Below are 23,322 nucleotides of genomic sequence, written 5' to 3'. Positions count from 1 at the left end.
TGGCACAAAAATAGACACATAGATTAATGAAACAGAATATAGAGCCCAGAAATAAACCCACACTTATATGATCAATTAATCTATGACAAAGGGGGCAAAATATACAATGGGAAAAAGACCAAACGATGTTAAAAAAAAAAAAAAATGGACAGCTACATGCAAAAGAATGAAACTGGATCACTTTCTTACACTATATAAAAAAATAAACTCCCAATGGATTAAAGATGTAAATGTGAGACCTGAAACCATAAAACTCCTAGAAGAAAACATAGGCAGTAATATCTTTGACATAGAAACACTTTTCTAGATACGTCTCCTCAGGCAAAGGAAACCCATGCAAAAATAAACTACTGGGACTCCATCAAAATAAAGAGCTTTTGCATAGTGAAGGAACCCATCAACAAAGCAAGGCAACCTACCAAGTGGGAAATGATATTTGCAAATGATACATCTGATAAGGAGGTAATATCCAAAATATATAAGAAACGTATATGACTGAAGACCCCAAAACAAATAATCTGATTAAAAGTGGGCAGAGTGCCTGAATAGACATTTTTCCAAAGAAGACATATAAATGGCCAACAGACACATGAAAAGATGCTCATGAACATCATGAATCATCAGGGAAATACGAATCAAAACTGCAACGAGATATCACCTCACACACGTCAGAATAGCTAGAATCAAAAAGGCAAGAAATAAGTGTTGGTGAGGATGTGGAGATAACGGATCTTGTACATTGTTGATAGGAAGGCAAATTAGTGCAGCCACTGTGGAAAACAGTAGGGAGATTCCTCAAAAAATTAAAAATAGAATTACCAGAGAAAGACAAATACCATATGATTTCACTCGTATGTGGAATTTAAGAAACAAAGCAAGCAAAGAAAAAAAGAGAAAAAAAGATTCTTAAATACAGGATTCTTTTTTTTTTTTTAAGGTTTTTATTTATTTATTTGACAGAGAGAGACAGCCAGCGAGAGAGGGAACACAAGCAGGGGGAGTGGGAGAGGAAGAAGCAGGCTCCTAGCAGAGGAGCCTGATGTGGGGCTCGATCCCAGAACGCCAGGATCATGCCCTGAGCCGGACGCTTAATGATTGCGCCACCCAGGCGCCTCTTAAATACAGGAATTCTTAAATAAAAGGAATCAAAGATTTCCAATTAAAATTTCTATAAAATTCACACAAGTTCATCATGTTAGGCAAGGACTTTTTTCATACAGTCCAAAATATAATTAAAGTGTAGGTATGAAAAGTCTATTCACCATCACATATATATGATGCATACAGAAACTCTATATAAGGACATTAATTGTAAGTGTAGATTTTCATACATAGCCAGGATGTGCAGAAAATACAGCTACATACCAGGTACATTTGGGGAGATAATGCAGGAGCCAACCCTGTCATAGTGTCTGACATTTTCACATTACTCACTGCCTTAGTCTCAGGGTGAGAAGGGAGAGATTTTAACATATGAAAACTTATTTCAAAATTCTCTTTCAGATTGTACAATTATGCACCAATAGTGAACCCAGCATGTTATGAAGGGAAAGAGGCGGAATAAAATCGGGAGTAAATGTGCTCATTAGAAGGGCAAACAAGGGTAGGATACTGAATTAGAAAACCCTGGTCTAGATAACAGAAGTGGGTGCATGGAACTGAAAAGAACAACTGATAATTTGGGAGCAGTTACCATGTACCGAGTATTATTAAGCCTACAGGAATTATTCTCAGATCGAAGTGGGAGAGCTGATATAATGACTAGCATTCTGTAGGGACTTAGTAATTTAATTAAAAAACTCGTGTTTATATTCACTTGTTATGCACACACATTCAAATGACACATACACATGAAGAACTTATCATTTGGCACCTGCAAGCACAGGTGTCAATCTTGTGAATGGGAATAGGCAAGTTCTATTGCTTTTTGGCAGCTTCGTCTTATCAAGCGGTACCATTTTTTTCTTTTCTTCCTTAGTAAATTTATGCCTCCCCTAGGATTTATATTACCTTGAGAGATTTTCATACCAGTACATTTCTGTGTTTGAAGAACTTGGGCTCATATGTTCTAAGATAGTAATGTCCTTAGCTAGTGCCAGTTAATGGCAATTTGAAAGGTATCTAAAAACTAACTCTTCTTTTTAGGGATTCTGTGGTTTGATTTCATTTTTCCTTTTGGTTATGAAGAAAAAAAAAACAGTTTAGACCCCAGTGACTAAAATGAGACACATTTTATTGCACTCGTCTAAAAAGATACAAATATATGCTTTTAACAACAATCTAAATTTTTCTGGTCAGTAATTATAAATTTATAGGTGTGTTTCTTATCTGGCGTTGCTGCAAAATCTTCCAAATATTCAGATTTTCTGTATTTTGGAACACAGCCTAATAAGGATCATAGGTTGAGGTAGTGGAAACTAGAAAAATTCACGTAGTAAACTAGTATTTATTGAGCACAAGGTGTATGTCAAAGATGTGGCTTCGTTGTGGAATCCTAATACCGACTCTCAAAGGCAGAAGAGGAATATCCGATAGGCTAGGAAGGTGCTTGGAAGTAGGATGGCATGAAAGAGTCTTGGACTAAGATATTTTTTCACTACTTCTCAAATAAATTTAGCTTATTTAAAAAATCAAATATAATATGCATGCACTAAAGAAATAATATATTTGTTGGTGTAAAGCAATGGAGGGAAGGGGAATTTTTTAAGCCTGAAGCCAAATACCTTTATTATAATATTATAATATAGAACTCTTTTTTTTGAGTTTATTTATTTATTTTTTAGAGTAATCTCTACACCCAATGTGGGGCTCCAACTCATGACCCCAAGATCAAGAGTTGCACGCTCTTCCAACTTAGCCACGCAGGCGCCCCACAATACAGCATTTCTGTGACTCATCATCACTTTATTTCCCTTAGAAAATAATACTTCCTGTCTTTATGTTGCCAACCTAGCTTCTAAGCACTACCTTTATTTTAATAAAGAATTATATCACTTTATAGACATCATCTTATCATCCAAAATCTGTACACTAACACTAAAATAACCAAGATAATATGATTTAATAAATGCCTTTAAATATCTTAATGGCCAAAGAAATTCTGCTATCTATTAGAGGTTTCCTGAAAGTCGTGTTTTTTTTTTCTATGCATCTATTAACTTACTAGAAAGAATTCTATAAATAGAGTTACTTTTTTTAAACCAAGGAAAAAAGTACAGTGATATATAAACTTAAGATTGACCTTTGAATAAATGACAAATTTTTACCAATATTTATACATGTAGTTCATTACTCACAATTTCATTACTTTAACACAACTGAAGATTATACTCTAATCTGTCCATTGCTGTAATTCATGTTCAAATGCTGAAGACATCTATATTTAATGGCAAAATCTGCATATATATATATTAGAATTATTAGATAGAAGGAAATAATGGAAATGTTCACACTTAACCATTATGTTATAGGGTGGAGTCTACATCAATAACTGCTTAAACATTTTATTTCCATTCTAGATAAAAAGATGCAATGCCACCCTGAGAAAATTCTGAATACTGTGCCCCAGTGCCTTGCAAGTGTCACATTTTGTTTCTAAAATCCAGTCTGGACTCCGTGTTGACACTGGCAGGCAGCTTTAATGAAAATCATCTCCCAAGCAGCTGCAACTTCCACTTCAGTTTTAGTCACAGCAGCTCTCCTGATTAGCCCCTGCAGGAGCTGCCACCAAGCTGCACCCAAATCTGCTCTCCAGAATCGCAGACATGTGTAACACAAGGCCACGAGTTACCAAAACTCACAAGCGCAACGTGATAACCTTTCTGTTTGGCTTAATCATTTTGTGTGCTCAGAATAGCCATAGATGTTCACATCATCTGCATTGTCTAAGAACTTTCAGCATAAGGCTAGTAATTTGTTATTATGTGATTTTTGCCCACTAATGATAGATGATGTTCAAGAGCATGGAGAGTTAAAAGAACAGCAGAAACCATAGCCACCTAAGGGTTTTATTCTAATCTTTTGTACTTAATCACATGCACTTGCACTCTTGGTTTCCTGCAGGTTTTCTGTATAACTCAACAGGTGCGGGATCTGCATAGTTCTCTCCAATTCTTATGTAGAAATGGCACAGCATGGAGGTGAGGTTTTATTTAGAATAAATTCTACCCCCGAAGAGTCTAATTGAACAGTCCTCGGGCTGGCAGAATTTTCTATGAACGTGCAAGGTTTTTTATGATACAGTTGTAAATTTGTGCTTTGTTTGGTCTTCTGATTTAACTTGCTATAGGGTCTTAGATTCTGACTAATTATTCTGCACTTAAGGAGAGTTTTTCATTCATGGGCGTGCGAGCATGAATATGTATATCTGCGTATATGCTTGTGTGCACTTAGCTCATAAAGTAGACTGGGTCCTCAAGGCACCTGATTAAATTGGGGCACAGGCATGCCAAAAAGGGTCAACCACGCAAGGGACTACATGGGTGGAACCTTTTTAAGAGACCAAAGGAAAACAATATTATGCATTGCACTGGATAAGGAAGACACACGAAAGAGGTAATCTCTGTGTATTGAACAGAAAATCAAAGTCAGAAGGCAAAGATGAGCACAACAAGACCAGAAAAGGGGTGCCTGGGTGGCTCAGTCAGTTACGTATCTGACTCTTGATTGTGGCTCAGGTCACGATCTCAGGGTTATGAGATCGAGCCCCACCTTGGGTTTCACACTGGGCAGGAAGCCTGCTTGAGATTCTCTCTCTCTTCCTCTCCTTCTGTCCCTCTCTGCCTCCACCCCCCACTCACGCGCATGCGTTCTCTCTCTCTCTCTCTCAAAAAAAAAAAAAAAAAAAAGACCCAAAAATCTGTAGTAGGAATTTACATGGCATCCCCACATGCCAGTAAATAGTTTTAGACATTGTATTCCCCATCCCCAACACACACACATTTTGGTAAAAGAGGAAGAAATGACTTGAGCTAGGCTACACAGCACAGGCAATTAATGTCAGAGAAAATCTTAGATCTTGGGTCTTCCCAGGGTTTGGAATGGGTAGATGTAAAATAATAATAGAAATTGATATTACTGAATGATATTACTGGGTCAGGTACTGTTTTAAGAGCAAGCAACAAAGAAAGTAAAACTTAAAGCAATTCGTAGTCATGAAAAATGAGGAGAATCCGAATACCAACCAAGGAGGAGAATAGGTAAAGTTATGCTTACGCTAGATATGTGAGTGATGAAGGGGTCTGAGGGAAGACAGAAGAGGGAAAAGAGTGTCAGAAGAATGGAAGAAAAGGAGAGAGAAGGAAGAGATGGGTATGGTTCCCAGCAAAACGGAGGCTGAAATCCACATCGTCCGCACACACTGCTATGTGTAGTAGCTCACAAAGTTTGAGCAGGAGTAGACAGGGCGCCTAGCTGGCTCATTTGGTCAAGCCTGCAACTCTTGATATCAGGGGTTGTAAGTTCAAGCCCCATGTTGTGCATATAGTTTACTTAATAAAAAGAAAGAAAGAAAGAAAGAAAGAAAGAAAGAAAGAAAGAAAGAAAGAAAGAAAGAAAGAAAGAAAGAAAGAAGAAAGGGAAAATAGGAGGTACTCTTGCCTGGCCTGGAAGGAGGCTTTATAAGGATAGTAAGTTAACATTTTTAAAAAAGGAGTCCATGTTCAGCCCCCCTGACTAGACAGTGACTCCAGGCAGAGTTATGGTCACTATATAAAATAACAATTTTTTTCAATAACAACATAGGGTTCAAATTAGACATAAGGCGGTTGGTAAGGAATGCAATTTGCATTGAGAGATAGAGAAGAATTTCAGGATCCAAACCATTGAAGCAGGTGAGCAAATCGCAGGAAAGTGGCCACCTGCCCTCCAACCTGATTTAAGCAGTTCTTTTATCAGAGCTGATTAAGGTCATAGATGCTCCAGGGATGCTGAGTTGTTTGTGGGGAGTGTAGACTACAGCGCATGGGAAAGGGAGCTCTCACAAAGCAGGTAGAGAGCCAAGCACTAGAAGAGTTTTGCAAACCTGGGAGAAACTTTAAGAGAATGAAATAGATGAGTAATGTGAAATAAGGTTTAAAATTATGGAAGACGAGGAAATAAACTATTTAGAGACTAAGAGCTTGTGATAACTTATGTATAGTTTCAGCAGTATGAAAAAGAAGAAAGACAGGAAGCAGAAAATGGATGAAGAGGAAATCGATTCAGGAACTATAAATCCCTCAATATGATCCTTGCTAAGGGAAGAAAAAACAATACTAGTGTGTTTTATAGGAAAAGCTGAGTCAAGATAAAATGCCAGTGAGAAAAGAGATCTAGATGATAGTACAGTAAATCTTAAAGTCAGATGAGTTGAACTACATAGCCTTGGAAAATCCTACTGAAATGAATAATGAACCTTGGCAGACTTTGGGGAAGTATTTTTTTTTTAAAGATTTTTAAATTTTTTTAAGTAATCTCTACACCCAACATGGGTCTTGAACTTACAACCCCGAGATTTAGAGTCATATGTTCTACTGACCGAGCCAGCCAGTTGCCCCTAAATAGTCTTTAAACAAAGAGTGGGAATCGATGCGGGGATTTAGCCATGTGATTTCTAGGAAGATGGATTAAACAGGGTAGCATCTCCTCAGCAGTGGAGATACTGAACTATTACAAAGCAAATCAGAGCCAATACTCAGTTACAGCAACTGAAGGATAACATGAACTTGATCACAAAGAATGAGATAAAAACGCAACATAAAAAGTGAGTTTAAAACCATAACAGGGAGGGAATTCTGGCATGATGGAGTAAAGACCTGTAGAATTCTGCTCTTCAATAAGACCAATGAGAACAATAGCAAAAGTTGTCAAAGTCGACTTTTTTAGAACTCTGAAAATTTTTCAAAGGCTTGCAATAATTCAAGGAGCATTATTCAAAAAGAATGACAACCTCAGCAATCAGGCTCAGATGGTATAGGATATTAGACTTGAGCCGGATTGGTAGAACAATTTTATTTAATCTTCTGGACCAAAACTTGGCCAGCACATTCTTGAACTAGGTGAGTTAACATACATAAAGCATCAGCACTGGTGAGTAATCCTGCCTTTTTCCTAAAAGCAGACTTTCTCCTAATCCCTAGCACAAGGCGGGGCATACAATTAACTTCTGCAGAACAACATTAATACAAATAAATGCATGTATGAATGAATGCGTGAATGATGGCCTGCTCTACTCTTGTATGAATATTATCTGGCTGGCTTATTATCCATGGAAAAACTCAGTAAGATGTGTCTAACACTTACCATCTTGGGGCAGTTACCTAAAACCTCTGAATCTTAGCTTCTTCATGTATAAATTGGAGTAGATAACAGTACACAGTACTGTCAGCTTTGCACAGTATCATAGCCAATGAGGATTATCCTAGGCATGATTATTGCTAATAGATAAATAGTATTATTGGGAAGGCAAGGCGAGAGTACCCAACGCAGTACCTGACATGGACTAGATTTCAGTAAATGTTTGTTAAATGAATATATAAACAAGTGAATGAACACATCGATCCATGAGATTCTTTTGTGGAGAGGGATAGCTCATGAGTATTGGGCTACCTTCTTGCTGATCCAAGGATGTACTGGCTGTTTTATTTACATTCTTTACATTCCCTTACTAGGTATAGGACTCATCCAAGGAGTGAAGAAACACCGTTCAGGCACTGTGGGCCTTAGAAGAGCGTGGGAGCCAAAAGTCAGATTGAAAGAGGTATGAATAAAAAATGAGATTTTGGGATACCTGGGTGGCTCAGTTGGGTAAGCGTCTGCCTTTGGCTCAGGTCATGATCTCAGGGTCCTAGGATCAAGCCCTGCACTGGACTCTCTGCTCAGTGGGGAGTCTTCTCGCTCTCCCTCTGTGCTCTTTCTCTCTCTCAAATAAATAAATAAACTCTTAAAAAAAAAGAAATTAGATTGCATAAGAGGATGAGGGTGAGATATTGTTAGCTTTGAAAAGGGGAAGAATTTATGACAGGATAGTGGGAATTAAAATAGAAAAATTTTTAAAAGGTAAGCATTAGAAATTCTGAGGCTTATCATACCAACAGCAGAATTATCAGCTGATTCATGTCAAGCCAGGTGAACTTATTTCAAATAATGTGATACTGCAATTGTCCTGCCTCAATAAGCCTACAGGTGTTGGGATTTATAACATAAACCAGACTTGGGACACTGTAACTGCCATTACACTGTATTCCTTTCTATTTACCACTTCTGAGTTATAAATGCACACCTTAAAAATGCTAACAAATATTGTTCATATGCTTTAGATATACCATAAAAGCTCCAGGAAAAAAAATGCATCCATATTCTTATTTAAAGGTGGATGCCTGTATTAAAGTTTCATAATAAAATAACAATAATGATCAAAGTTTAGACATAGGGTTCACTAAGTACCATGCATTGGTTTTAGGAATTTTTAATCTATACTCCTCACAATGACCCAGTAAGATACTACTAGTACCCTCATTTGGCAGTTAGGGAAACTGAGGCACAGAGAGATTAAATAACTTGCCCACATTTACTCCGACTAGGGCTAAAACTTCAAGCTAGGCAATCAAATGCCAGAATTTTTTCACAAAATTTACTATCTTGACTTAGAAAAATTGCATTGTGCTTTGTCATTATGTAATAGGATTTATCTTCTTATAGTGCTTTATGAAAATAGAGGACATGGGAAGTTATGATAGACACTGGGAAAAAATAGACTTAAACATGAGGCCGAGAAGTGAGACTTTTACTACAAAATGTCCTCTGTGGCTAACTACGCCTCGGCCCTCATGTTCAGGCTAACATCAGAATCACAATCAACTGCTTACACAATTGGGTATACATCTACTTTTTATTTGATGGGATTTGGCTTCTTTTCTACCTCGGCTCCAGCCATTTTGCTCAAGAAACACCTTATGAAGAGAAATAGGTGAAGTGATAGAGAAAGGTTGTCAGGAGATGTAACTGTTCCTGGATTGGTCCATATTGGCTGTGTAATCTGGGACCGAGCCTTCAATTTGATTTACTGTTGCTCCTTTGTCCCCAAAATTAGCACACAACGAGACTGTATTATATACTTCAAAGTTACCAGGGGACTAGACCTGCAATATTCTCACCATGCAAAATAAGTGAGAATTATGTGATGTAATACAGGTGTGAGCTCTGCTACAGTGGTGATCATATTGCAATATACGTATGTGTATCAATCGATGTGTTGTTCAAGACGTTGTGTGACACCTTAAACTTACGTGATGTCATATGCCAATTATAGCTCCATTTAAAAAATTTTTTAAAGTGCATTGAAAGGAAAAGAAATTGAACATATCGGCGTGTGCCGTATAGTATGGATTCCTCTCAACCATGACATATCACAGGTAAGAAGAATACCCCTCCTGCCCCAACCGGGGCCTTCTTATAGTTTAGTGCTGACATTCACTTACCTCTTTGTAACTTGTGCTGTTATAGGCTCTTGGCTGGACTGTGTTATGGCTTATTAGTCACTGCCTTTCCACAGGGCCATGTGATAACAAAAAATACAGTTTCTGTTAGAAGGCCTCATGCTCAGGGTTAACATAGAGTCTTCTACAAGATTCTGTAAATCTGGTAACAAGAATTTCTAGGAATTTCTCTTCATGTTTCTTTCTTTTCAAATTTGTTACAAATACTTGGGCTTTAAGAAATTCCATCTCCTTTACACTGTATGAAACTTATTGAAAATATTTTTGCTGTATTTCTCATTATAAACTCTTTCCTCTGGGGTAAAGTGAAACTATGATTTTGTTTTGTGTGTGTGTGTGTGTTAGAAAAAAACACAATAAGAACATAGATTTCACATTTTACTTTTAACAAAATACACGGTTGGAGAAAAATGGACCCAATAAAATACATTAGATTAATTCACATAATGTTCATATAGTTCCATCATTAAATCAAATAGTCCAAAATTATATCAGTTCAACATAACAGTAGGTAGAGAAATTTTGGTCTGAAAAGGAAATTTCTAAGTGAAAAGAATTGTGACTTGAAGTGAATAAAGTCTATTTTTTTGAGTGCCCATAACTGCAGCCCTAATTTTAAATGTTTCTAGACTTAAAAGACACGACTAACTCATATTTGATTTTTTAAATGTAAGCTTTTATATTGAGAATGCAAATTTATGTGTTTTAATTCTTCTCTTATTTTAGCATAGAACAAATTTAGTGGAGAATTCTTTCATCTTGGCAAAAAATAAAGGGCATTTATCTTCCTCAGTATCTAATTCTCTTGAGGCAGAAAGTACAGTGCTAAAGAATAGTTACATGAAAAAATTATGAACAAAACCCTGATGTTAGTCTGAAAAGAAACAATAAAATATAACAGATTTGCTGCTATTTGCAAAGTTTTTTTTCTGTTGGAAAACCTTATATGAGGTCAGAACTATGTCACTGTAACTATTAGTTACCCAGCCATTTCTTTTGTACATTTTTAGTACACTCCTCTTACTATATCAAAAATAACTATTATTTTCAAGTTTATCATGGCCACTTGGGGAGGCCAGAAATAGACTGGTAAAAGTAGAACATTATCCTTATACAATTTTGTTCTTCAAGTCATTCTTTCACTGAATATGTAATTTTTAACATACCTGTTTACTAGACATTTGAAACATCAAGTTAGTGCTGCTGATCTTTTTTTTTTTTTTTTAAGGGGGGAGGGTCAGAGGGAGAGAGAGAATCTTAAGCAGGTTTCATGCCCAACATGGAGCCTGACTCAGGGCTTGATCACAGAACACTGAAGTCATGACCTGAGCTGAAATTAAGCATCAGATGCTTAACCTACTGAGCCATGCAGGTGCCCCAGAAGTTATTGCTTTATAGCTGATAGATAGAGTCATGGGTAGGCAATAAAGCCGGAAGAGTGTACAGAATGAAAACAGGAACGGGACTAACATTTAAGCCCATGTTTCAAAACTTATGTAAATTATTTCATGTTTCTGGAGTATTTTTTATTCTTATCTAAATAAGCACAATTGCTAATATGGGATCGAAATTTTCAGAATGGCAAAGTACACTTGTTACACTTTTCTGGTAGAAATACACTAGGCATATATGTAAGGTGACTACATGGTTATTATCATACAAATGACTGTCAGTTATTCAGAAGGAAGACAATTGGTTGTGCTTAGAAATCAGGACATTCAGGTTAAGCTAAATTGCACATTCATATTTATCTAAATAGTGTATAGACATAATTTCTTAATATGAGTTTCCTTTTCAAAAATCAAATACTGCTATAAATATCGGGGTGCATGTATCCCTTTGAATTAGTATTTTTGTGTCCTTTGGGTAAATCCCTAGTAGTGCAATTGCTGAGTCATAGGGTAGCTCTATTTTCAGCTTTTTGAGGAACCTCCATACTGTTTTCCATAGTGGCTGCACCAGTTTGCATTCCCACCAACAATGCAAGAGGGTCCCCTTTCTCCACATCCTCACCAATACCTGTTGTTTCTTGTGTTGTTGATATTAGCCATTCTGGCAGGTGTGAGCTGATATCTCATAGTTTTGATTTGTATTTCCCCAATAATCAGTGATGTTGAGCATCTTTTCATATGTCTGTTGGCCATTTATATGTATTCTTTGGAAAAATGTCTATTCATGTCTCCTGCCTACTTTTAAATTGGATTTTTTGGGAGGACTGTTGAGTTTGAAAAGCTCTTGGGATTCTCTCTCCCTCTCCTTCTGCCCCTCCTGCTCATGCTTTCTTTCTCTCTCTCAAATAAACAAATCTGAAAAAATATCATGATTCTGATATAAATACATGTGGGCTTACATAATTTATTATTCATGGAAACCCTCAATTAAAATGTTTACTTGTTCATCCATGATGCCTTTTTTCTAAGGAGCATAATAAATTTTCTATCTTGTTGAAAAAAATAAAGAAGAAAAAAGAAAAATCTAAAACAGATCTTAAAATTATGTTTGCCATGGGGCGCCTGGGTGGCACAGCAGTTAAGCGTCTGCCTTCAGCTCAGGGCGTGATCCTGGTGTTATGGGATCGAGCCCCACATCAGGCTCCTCCACTATGAGCCTGCTTCTTCCTCTCTCACTCCCCCTGCTTGTGTTCCCTCTCTCGCTGGCTGTCTCTATCTCTGTCAAATAAATAAATAAAATCTTTAAAAAAAATTATGTTTGCCAGATGACCTAATTCAATGTGACACATTCTTCTTGAAAATAAAGAATATTTTATATTTTCAAAATACTATCTCATACACTGTAGCCAATAGACTATCACCACAACCCCATGAGAGAGGTAGGGCACATAGTATTTCTATTTTGCAGAGCAGAAACTGAAGTATTGAGAGGTTAACTGATTTGCCCAAGATCACAACTTTAATGAATGACTTAAATGTAGGAGTCCTAACTCAAAGTCCTCGGGGTTTTCTAAAAAATTGCTCTGGACCCCTTTGTTTTTTTAAGTAGGAGATAGATTATGAATATTTATATATTTATGATTAGCCATTATTAAGCACAATTATTGTTATTCTAAAGTTTTGATATACTGTAGCAGCATATGCATGTATCCTAATAGATGTTATAAAATAATTAGTTAATATGAGTGTTAATTTCTGTACTGGGTATTTTCATTTGACACTGCAGATCTGCTCTCTGCCCTTCTCTATCCTACATTCTTCCCCAGAAGACTACACGACCTACATAGCTAACTCACTGGGTCCCCATGCTCTCTGACTTCTAGTTGGCTTAGGTCATTCTGAGGCACTGAAACAAGATTAAAAGGCAGGAGGATAGAACTGTAGGGTTAGCAGTTCTCTTGTTCTCATCCTCCTCAATTACCTTAGGCTGGTATGTCCACTGCTTACTCAGAGTGGCCTTTCCTACACAATTCTCAGTCCTTCCCAATTCTAGCAACCTCTGTCTTCCCTCACACACTCAGGACTAGGGGTGGTGACAGCTTCAGATTTATACTCTAGTCCTTGTGTTTCCCCCCACTTTCCCATGCCTCTTCAATTAGTTGCTTTACAAATAAACCTACCTCAGATAAACCTAATTTGAGTGTGCCATCTGTTTGCTATTAGTGCCATGGATAATATACTCTCTAAATCAAGAATTGCTTCTAAAATCATTAATTTCATTTTTGTAAGAAGATATATTCTAGAAATCATCTATTAACAGAGGAAGTACTGAAGACTCCTTAAATAATTTCTTGGTAGAATAGGAAAATGTATAAATAAATAAAATATGCATTTTCAATTATTTAGATGGATAGCTCAATAGACCCACTTAAAAAAATCTCAAATAGTGGATACTCATTTCCAAAACAGAACTTTCCAAATATTATATGGCAATATTATCTTCTTAGGCTATTGCCTTTCTTAGTCTTTCATGTTTTCCAAGAATCGTTTGGATTAGGATGAGGAAAACAATGACGGCTATAAAATAGTCCAGCTTGTGTCTGAGATTCATTTATCTACAAGCAGAATCATATAGCAAAGGTTAAAATGAATAAAGTCTTAGTCTGCAAAAATATCAAAATAATGGGCAGTTTGATTACAAGAATGTTTCAGTGACAATGAATTATAGAAAATGAACTTCTGAGTCAGACAGACCTGCCCTAGAACCCTAGTTCCAATACTTCGTGACCAGGTGATCTCAGGCAAGTCGTTTAACCTGTTCCATTGTTTATAAAAAGGTAGATAATAAGGGCTTATCTCACAGTGTTGTTGGGATGATCAAATAAGAATGAAATGAGTGGCAGTGCCATGTATTAGAAAGAATAGACTTAGAGTCAGAACAATTAATGCTACTTATTAGCTGTGTTTCCTTGGGTAATTTATTTACTTAACCTCTCTGAGAGTTAATTTATCTATCTGTTAAAAAAATGTGGTAAAATACCTGGTTTATAGACCCATTGTAAGTATTAAATTAACATACATACATAATTACATATGCTTCTCTCTATATTCTTCTTAGTTGGAAGAAAGATGATATCGAAGAAAGATGGTCTTCTTGGGAGTCAAGAATTCACTTGAATATATGGTAAAATGGGGTTTGAACTCAGGCTGCAGGACTCTAGAATACAGAGGATTTATGTATTCAAGGACTTTCTTTTATTTTCCAAGAAGGCAGAATTTCATATTGGTTAAGCATGTGGACTCTGATATCAACCTGCCTGATACAAGCCCTGGCTCCAACAGTTACTGTGTATCTGATGTGTTCTTAAGCAAATTACATAATCTCAATTTCCCTGCTTGAAAAATGACTATAGAATTGGACCTATCTCTTAGGATTATTGTGAAAATTAAATAACAGAAAGTCTCTAAAACATTTGCTGTAGTGCTTGGCATATTTAGTTAGTGCTCCATATAATATATGTATAATGAATAAAGATGAAATTCAGAAAATTAATAAGGAGGAACACATATCTGTTTCGACTCCCGAGAATGTTATCTTTCTTCAATATCATCTTTCTTGCAACTAAGAAGAATATAGAGAGAAGCTTATGTAATTATGTAAAATTAACTATGAACTTTGGGTTAGTAGAAATACTTAATGTAAACAATATATTTTGGACAATATAAAAAGACCAAGACCAATAATTATTTCAGATCTAACATTGTGTACCAACACACGCACATACAAACACAATTAAGTTTAGATTTGTTCAGATTTAGATTCCATAAAGAGGAAAGGATTTTTCAACTCCCAGTAGAAAATTTCTATTTATCCTTGAGTTTCCCTCTGAAAACATTATCATTCTCCACAGCTCTTGTGGGAGACACAAATTGGTGATAAACCTGATGTCTCTGAAGCCAGGTTCTGACACTATGTGAGATGACTTTCATTGCAGAATAAAGATAATTCAGTTCCTGAAATTCCATTTCTGGATACATATTTTATCTTATAATGTTTCTTTTAAAAGTGATGCATTGAGAAGTTTAGAAGTGGTTAATTATGAGATAAGTCTATCTCTAAGAGCTTTAAAATTCAGGGACTCTTCACTTCGGTGATGTTTATATTTAAAGCAAAATGAAATGCAGAATGATATCTTTCCTTCTAGAGCTTTCTTTCAATTACTGTTTACCCCTCTTCCCTTTATTGCCCCACGAGTAGTTGTTTTGTAGCAATCTGAGTAATCAATCTTCAGTAGACATCTTTTACAATTTTGGTCAACCCGCTTTCATTTCTTGTGGCTTCTTCAGTGTAGGGCTCCATGTCTTTGTACTTGAGTCATTTCCTAGCAAGTCTATTACGATTCTTCTAGAATTTTTAAAAGGTCGCCCCCTTATACTTGTCAAAAGATATGGTTTGGATCCTTGCTGATTGAGTTTCTAGGTCATGATTCTGGTTTTAACTACAATTTCATGATTTATGGGAATGCAGATCTTGCTATGTTCTGCACACATACCTTCTCCAGGGACTAATAAATCTCAAGTCTCTAGGCTAGCTGAGTGTCGTAAGAGCCTGATTACCAGAACTGGGATTTGTTGTATTACCAAGAGAAATCATGTTACGGTTTAATGGGAAATATAAATGATTGAATATTTTAAAAATTGATGTTTGATTGTAAAGGGTTTGGAGAGTGAACCCTTTGCAAGAATAGCGCCTGTACTCTACCATTTTTAATTTGAGATTTTCAAATACACCTTATAACTACCCTAGTCTCCTAAGAATCCTGAATGACACTACACATTATCATCTACAAAACGAGCAATACCTTGTGTATTTTAATTAACAACAACAATATATTTTCTATTAAGGAAAAGTAAAGAACATTTGCAGAGGTACTTATGCAGAGGCCAACCCTCTCCTAAGTATCTAACTAACTGTCCTATAAAGTTCAAATGTCTGGCAAGTCTTGAGCTAATTTAATTGTGCCAAGCACAGTTGTGGCTTTAATACTAAAAATTTGGAAAATGTCATTTAGATTATTTGGCTCTTATGAATATTGTCTCCTGCTTTAAGTATTATAGGTATTGAGCTTTTATAGATTAGGAAAGGGCTGTAGATGGATAGCAGCAGTGATTAAATAATGTATATATAGGTATATAGATCTGTAAGTATATAGATTAGGAAAGGGCTGTAGATGGATAGCAGCAGTGATTAAATAATGTTTTAACATTTGAAAGCCATAGACGATATTACTCTCCCATTCTCTTTTAAATTAGCCAGATAGCATTGGGCTGCCACTTAGTACATACCTTCTACATGCTTTCTATATGAAACTTGACAAAACCTTGCAAAAGGAAAACTCAGTCATCATCAAATTGAAGAAAATGCTAAAGGGTGCTAAACATATCCTACCACAGGCTTCTCATGGAAATTCAATCAAGGATATTTACCAGGATGTTTATAATATCGTGAAGCTAATATTGACACGCTATAACCTAGAAATACAAATACAAATATTAAATCCCATCCCTGATGATGCCTCTCACTGTAAGATATGAGGCACTCTGAAGGCACCTTCATTTTAATACTTATCACATTGAAATAATACTTCTCCCTGGTACTCTCTAGACTCGTCTAAACATGGAATGAACTATGAGTTTCTTGAGCAGAAAAATCTTTCTCTATTTAGAAAAACTAACAATGACAGCTGATCTTTATGTAGCACCTGCTGTGTTCTAGACACTATTCTAGGTGCCTTGCATATGTTAACTCAAAAGACTCATGATGCTTTGAAGGAATCTTTATTACTATTAGCATCAGCCCATGTTTACTAATGGGGGAACTGAAGCGCAGATGAAGGAAGTGAATTCCAAGGAATTTGCTAAAGACACACTGCTGATTAAGTGCCAGAACCCAGCTGGGATAGCCCTGGCATCTGTGTGCTTAACCACTGCAAAATGTAGTGCCTGCTTCTCAGTAGTTCACTTAATTTTGGTTGAATTAAAATAAGTAATTTAGTATTTTCTGATTATAGTTTACAGAAATCTTTGCTTCTGGATCCAGAGGAATAATTGCAGAGCTACTCTGTAGAGACACTCCTCTTTCCTTCTGTTTATTTTATAGGACAAGAAGGTATTTCTTGCTTCTCTTGAGATTATAAATTTTCCTCCATAAGCTTTGAGAATCTTATTCTTGAATGATAGTTTCTACAATTGGTTTGGTGTATAAAGATCATTATATTTTACCATCTTGCTTTCGAATGCCTCATCATTCAACTGTGCTTACTTCTTGTGTGCCTGAAAAAGTGCTTAAAATACATTAGAGAGCACATTTCTTCACAGCGATTACTTTTTCTTTAAAGCAATTTTATGTGCTATGATAAACATGATAAATTTATTCATAAAACAAGAAAGTCTGGCATCATATTGAGAACTGTGTTGTCAGATTGAATAGTCACACATTATATTTCATTAAATATATATAAATATTTCGTTAAACTCAGATATAATTGATATTTGATTGGTATCAGATATCATGATCGGCTATGTTAGGTCGTAAGCCATGTTTCTATGTTCACAGTGGTATAAAATGTGTTCTATTGTAATAGACCAGCTATGATGGATTATGTTATCTTTCCTCTCCTCCATTAACAGAATTCAGCCATACTTGAAATTATTAATTGTTGTATGCTCCATTAAATAAAATGCATATCTAACATATAGGGAAGCCCTTGAAGCACAATAATTTAGAACTTGGTTTGAACAAACAATTTTTATAATAAATTCTATATTTCCTCAGGATCTTACATATGTTAAGAAAAATCCGTTTATTATTAGGTAACTTTAGTTTGGTCTGGTTTAGTTTTCTTCAACAAGGCAGCATTTAAAGTTCCTAACTCCTTGTGGGTTTCACAATAGTTAAATTATTTTCATGTTTTTATTTGTTATTATTTAATGTGGGAATTTTAGAAATGATAAAGTTACCAGTGAGTTAATGAAACCTATTCAAAACACACTTCTAACATAATTTGTTATTAAATATACACAACTTTTGAAAATAAAAAAATGTAATGAATATTTAGTGTCCATAATATGACAGATATTGCTTGAACACTCTTACATTATCTTATTGTTCCATTTATATAGTTTTTTTTATAATGCCAATTTTTCTGCAGATCAGAATAGCACTTTCGAAGCCTTACCTATATTCAACGATTGTGACATTTGTATTTTCACAGTCCCCTTGACCTCCATGTGCAGGGCCAGTTCTCTGGAATTCTAGAACATGTCAGTCTTGCTACTAGGCTAAGAAAAATCTCCTGAGGTTATCATACCTGGATGTCTGTATTTTTCCCAATGCTTGTATCCTAGTCTTAGTAATTTTCTGAGACAGAACATTTTAGGCCTTCTAGTAGAGTCCACCTGGTTTTTGACAACTCTTCCTTTTGGGGGCAGGGTAGTATAATACTAAAGAGGGCAAGTTATGGTTGGCCAGGCTGTTCAAAACCACCTGATGACCACCACAAAGTCATCAGGTCACAGGGGCAAGTCCCTTAGCCTCAGGGTTGCTATATAGTTACGTGTTTTGGTTTGAATGACAGCCTCATCTCCCAATATGAATGAGTGCACTTGAATACTCTTGTTCTCTTATGAATTTAATTAAGGTCAGTTCTCTAAAACGTGGAGATGATGTTTATTAACTTAAAATCTCGTTTACAGGAAAAAATATGATTACATGTAAGGTACATGATATATACCAAACAAATGTTAGTTTCCTATCTCTTTCCTGTCTGTCATTTACTTTTTAACATTAAGTTTGTACAGTTTAATTGTTATATATTTCTGTGCACGACTATGTTCATAGTCACTGACTCATTCTTCCTTTCTCCTTCCTTAAAATCTTTCATTATCCTACAGATACACTCACAAGAGTGCCCAAAGATGTTATATACAAGAACATTTATTATGGTTTTGTAAATAATAGCAAACAACTGAAAAATAATTTAGTATTTGTCAGTATGAAATGGGTTTAATAAAATATTGTAAATTTATTCGATGGACTACTACTTAACTGTTTAAAAAAGCATACTAATAATATAAAGAGATGTCCAGGATATAGTAACTAAGACAAGTGGAGCACATATGATTTTTAGGGTTGTGGAACTACTCTGTATGATACTATTGTGCTGGGTACCTGTCATTATAAATTTGTCCAAATCCATAATATGTACAACACCAAGAGTAAACCCTAATGTAAACTATGGACTCTGAGTGATAATGATGTGTCAATGTATGTTCTTCAATTTTAACAAATGTACCACTTTGGTGGGGAATGTGGATAGTGGAGGAGGCAATGCATGTCTGGAGCAGAGGATATACAGGAAATCTCTGTATCTTCCTTTCAATTTTGCTGTGAACCTGAAATTGCTCTAAAAATAAAGTCTGTTTTATCTTATTTTATTATTTTATTTTATTTTATTTTTTAGAAAGTGAAGAGGGGCAGAGGGAGAGGGAGAGAAAGAATCTTAAGCTGGCTCCATGTCCAGTGCAGAGCCAGAAGTGGAGCTTGATCCCACAACCCTGACATTGTGACCTGAGCTAAAATCAAGAGTTGGATGCATAACCAACTAAGCCACCCAGGTGCCCCCAAATAAAGTCTATTTTTAAAAAAGGAAAGCAAGGGGCGCCTGGGTGGCACAGCGGTTAAGCGACTGCCTTCGGCTCAGGGCGTGATCCCGGCGTTATGGGATCGAGCCCCACATCAGGCTCCTCTGCTGTGAGCCTGCTTCTTCCTCTCCCACTCCCCCTGCTTGTGTTCCCTCTCTCGCTGGCTGTCTCTATCTCTGTCAAATAAATAAATAAATAAATCTTTAAAAAAAAAAACAAAGGAAAGCAAATGGGAGAACACTTTGTCACATGAGGAGTTTCAAAACTATTAACAGAGATTAACTCTGAGACTCAGTTCAGGATACTTACTTTTCACTTCATGCCCCTCCCCCCCTTTTTAAACAAGGTCAGTTAAATAGTTCTAACAAAAAAGCAGGATCTTTATTTCAGGCATATGTTCTTATATATGATACTTTTCTTATTACAGATTAGGACAACTGAAATGCTAGAGATAAAAGAAAATTTAGTTTTGGCAAGGAATATTGGCACTTAGTTTCTTGCTAGTGAACTATAAAATTGATTCATTTTCAGAAAATAATTTGGCAATTTTTTCGCAATTTAAAATATGTATAACATTTGACCGATCAAGTCTATACCTAGAAATCTTAGAAGAAATCCTTGTAAAATTGTACAAACATATGTATGGATTTATACACATGTTTTCAAAAACACTTATCAGAGTTTGCTTTTATCAATTATGAAAATGAAAAATTTAAAACAAGCTAAAGGCCCATTAATAGAAATCTGGTTAATAAGTTATGGTGTGTAATAAACTGTAATGCAAGACAACAGCTACAAAATTGGTAGGTTTGTACCTGCTACTCTGGAAAAATATCCATAATATATTATTGTTTGAAGAAAGCAAATGGAGCCCAATTTAGTAGAAACAATTAAAGAATAGATACAGGGGCGCCTGGGCTCAGTCGTTCAGCGTTTGCCTTCGGCTCAGGTCATGATCCCAGGGTTCTGGGATCGAGTCCTGCATCGGGCTCCCTGCTCAGTGGGGAGCCTGCTTCTCCCTCTCCCACTCCCCCTGCTTGTGTTCCCTCTCTCGCTGCCTCTCTCTCTGTCAAATAAATAAAATCTTCTAAAAAAGTAAAATAAAGAATAGATACATACCAAAAATCTTATGGAATTTCATTGCCTTTAAGTCCTTCCGAACAACAGCGAAAGGCTATTCTAGTTTATATAAACCAACCTCCACTTTAAATTATAGACAATTAAAATTATGACTTCCCATTTTTTTTTTTAATGACTTCCCAAGTGGACTGTAAGCTTCTTGGGAAAACTTTTGATTTCTTATTTCTTGATCCCCTTCACATGGTGAAAACACATAATGGATTTCAAAGGATGCTTCCCATGTTCGCTCTTCTTTTACCGAAGCGTATGGGTTCTAGAATCACAATGCCTACGTGTGAAAGCCCACTCCAAAACTTCCTAGCTAGGGGGCCTTACGTAAGTTACTTAACTTCTTTGTGCTAGGGTTTCCATATCTATAAGACAGGAAAAAAGTAATAACTATCTCATAGGCTGTTATATGGATTAAAGGTATTCAGAACACTACCTGTCCTATTGTAAGTACTCAGTAGTTGTTAGCTATCATATTAATGAGCTTTTAGAATGTTATGACAGAATTTGAAAAAAGAATAATACGATATTCCCTGCCTACAAGATGATGCATGACATTGGTGTCTTTGTGTTCTATTTAAAACGAAACCACTCTATTGTGCAAGACAAGCAAACTGTTTCTACTAACACTGAAAAACCTGTTTTCTTTTGGAGGTTACAGATATGCTCCGTCTCCTATCTTTAACTTATCCCATAATATAACAATAATCATATAATATGATAAACCCTAATATAATCGTTACCATTACTGTGGGGGTCAGACCACAGATCTAACCTTCTGGGTCCTTTGGTCTACAGAAATCCACCTGGTCATTTATCCCCTTGAAAATTAATCCCTGACCTTGTTTCCTTTCTGTTGGCATTCCATCACTAAGCCTCTTGACCTTCATTGGTTTCATTTCCCCCTCCCACCCCTATTTCTTGACCATGATTACCACATGTATTTCATTCTGATATACTTTGTATGGGGAAAAAATATATATATGTACTCAGTTCATCTTCTAATATCAATAAACTAATATAGTAACAACACAAAGTAGAGTAAGGCAAAACTCTCTAAAAATATCAGGACGAAGGATAGGTAACGCAGGCTGGCAATGATAACGCCAACTACTTAGCAAAAACACGGAGGAACTAACAAACCTGCTCTCCTCCCCCACTGATTAAAAAAATACATAAACCAAAATAAAAATAAACATCTAAAAACACAAAGACAAACAAAAAGGATATTTAGCAAAACCAATTCTATTTTTAAGCCCATTCTATTTTTGAGTGTTTCTAAAGTTTTCCTGTTTACCTTTAACATTCCTTTCACAGAAATTATTTCCCATTGGAAGCAAATCTACATAACTTTTCTCCTAAAGGTTTATTTTATAATTTTTTATTAGCAGAAATGGCAAGAGAATGAGGGTTTAGTAAATTTTCCTTTAGGGAATCATTGTCTGATAAAAAGAAAAAGATATTCTCCAAATATTTCCACCAAAATTTTACATAACCAATTTATTCTAAATAGAGTGTCTAATCAAGAGGATCTAAAGATTAATATTGGTATTTCACAAATTGTCCTTATCATCAAAATTTTTTGTATGTAGCCTTATTTTTACATGTAGCTTTATTTATTTTTAATAGCAATCTATTAAGATCAGTAGTCTAGGTTTACTATTCCCATTTACAGATGAGATAGTTGAGACTCAGAGAGGTATACTGTTAGGTTCCCAATAATTAACATAGTGCAGACAGAATAAATATTCAGAGAATATACGAAGTTTTCAAGTTGACAAGGATTTTGATTAAATAGGGGAGAGAACTCATATATTTAATTTTTACCCCTTCTTCTAGAGATCCATTGGGTTGCAGCTTTTATTTTAGAGATTATTCAACTCCTTTTTCTTAAAATAATTCTTTCCCCGAAATGGTCAAACCTGTGAATATAGGTAGACTCTCAAAAATGTTTGGTACTAAAAAGCATGAACTTGAACAATGTTAATCACTTTAAATTTCACACAGCTCATTGCTAAATGTTTTCTTTATTTTTATACTGATGATCGTGATGAGAATAATAATGAAGCATTCTACATCACAAACATCTGAATTGCCTCCAATATATTTGAAAAACCTCCTATTAAAAGTCCTTTCAAAAATATATTTTTAAAAACAAGTTCTGTTTTTCTTTCTAAGACATTATTGTTCCAAATGAGAAGAGTTTCTGCCAGATTCCTATCATGCACACATTACTGTAAACGAACCAGTTAAAAACTTCATGAAATTGCTTTTTTACCAGTCAATGAGAACCAATTGTGAAAAAATCCATTTTTATTTGTTTTTGTTTGTTTTCTTTTTCAGGATTAGTCTTATATTCAGGATTAGTCTTATATTGCCTTCAGTCCCTTTTGCCAAAATAGCTATTGGCACAGGAAACCCAATATTTTAAAAGCTGTATGAACAATGACTATGCCACCGATGAAAGAGAAGAGTATGTTTTTCCATCACTCTCTAGGGGAAAAAAAAGAACTTACCTCCACTAGAGGGAGCTGTAGTTTTCAGGTGTGAAGACCTGAGGCTCACTTTGGAGCTGCAGTTTTGACAATGACTGACCAGGGTCTAGGCACCCTTTACTATACTAT

At 35.7% G+C, this 23,322-nt stretch overlaps 1 long non-coding RNA gene across 5 annotated transcripts in view; it reads left to right on the top strand.

Annotated features, from left to right (window-relative positions):
* Positions 1-23,322, top strand: part of LOC113266165 (uncharacterized) — a 137,174-nt gene that overhangs the window by 25,739 nt on the left and 88,113 nt on the right. For 3 of the 5 annotated variants that reach the window (XR_008957177.1, XR_008957178.1, XR_008957179.1), the window contains exon 3: positions 7,650-7,738. This is a non-coding gene — a long non-coding RNA (uncharacterized LOC113266165). Of the gene's footprint in view, positions 1-7,649; positions 7,739-13,985; positions 21,895-23,322 lie in introns of those variants that run through there. The other 2 variants (XR_006411144.3, XR_007190105.2) reach the window with 1 other exon arrangement.

This window comes from Ursus arctos, unplaced genomic scaffold (assembly GCF_023065955.2).
Source record: "Ursus arctos isolate Adak ecotype North America unplaced genomic scaffold, UrsArc2.0 scaffold_37, whole genome shotgun sequence".
In the NCBI taxonomy this organism is placed as follows: Eukaryota; Metazoa; Chordata; class Mammalia; order Carnivora; family Ursidae; genus Ursus; species Ursus arctos.
The sequence above is the reverse complement of the archived record's forward strand: the minus strand, read 5'-3'. Positions and strand labels throughout refer to the sequence as shown.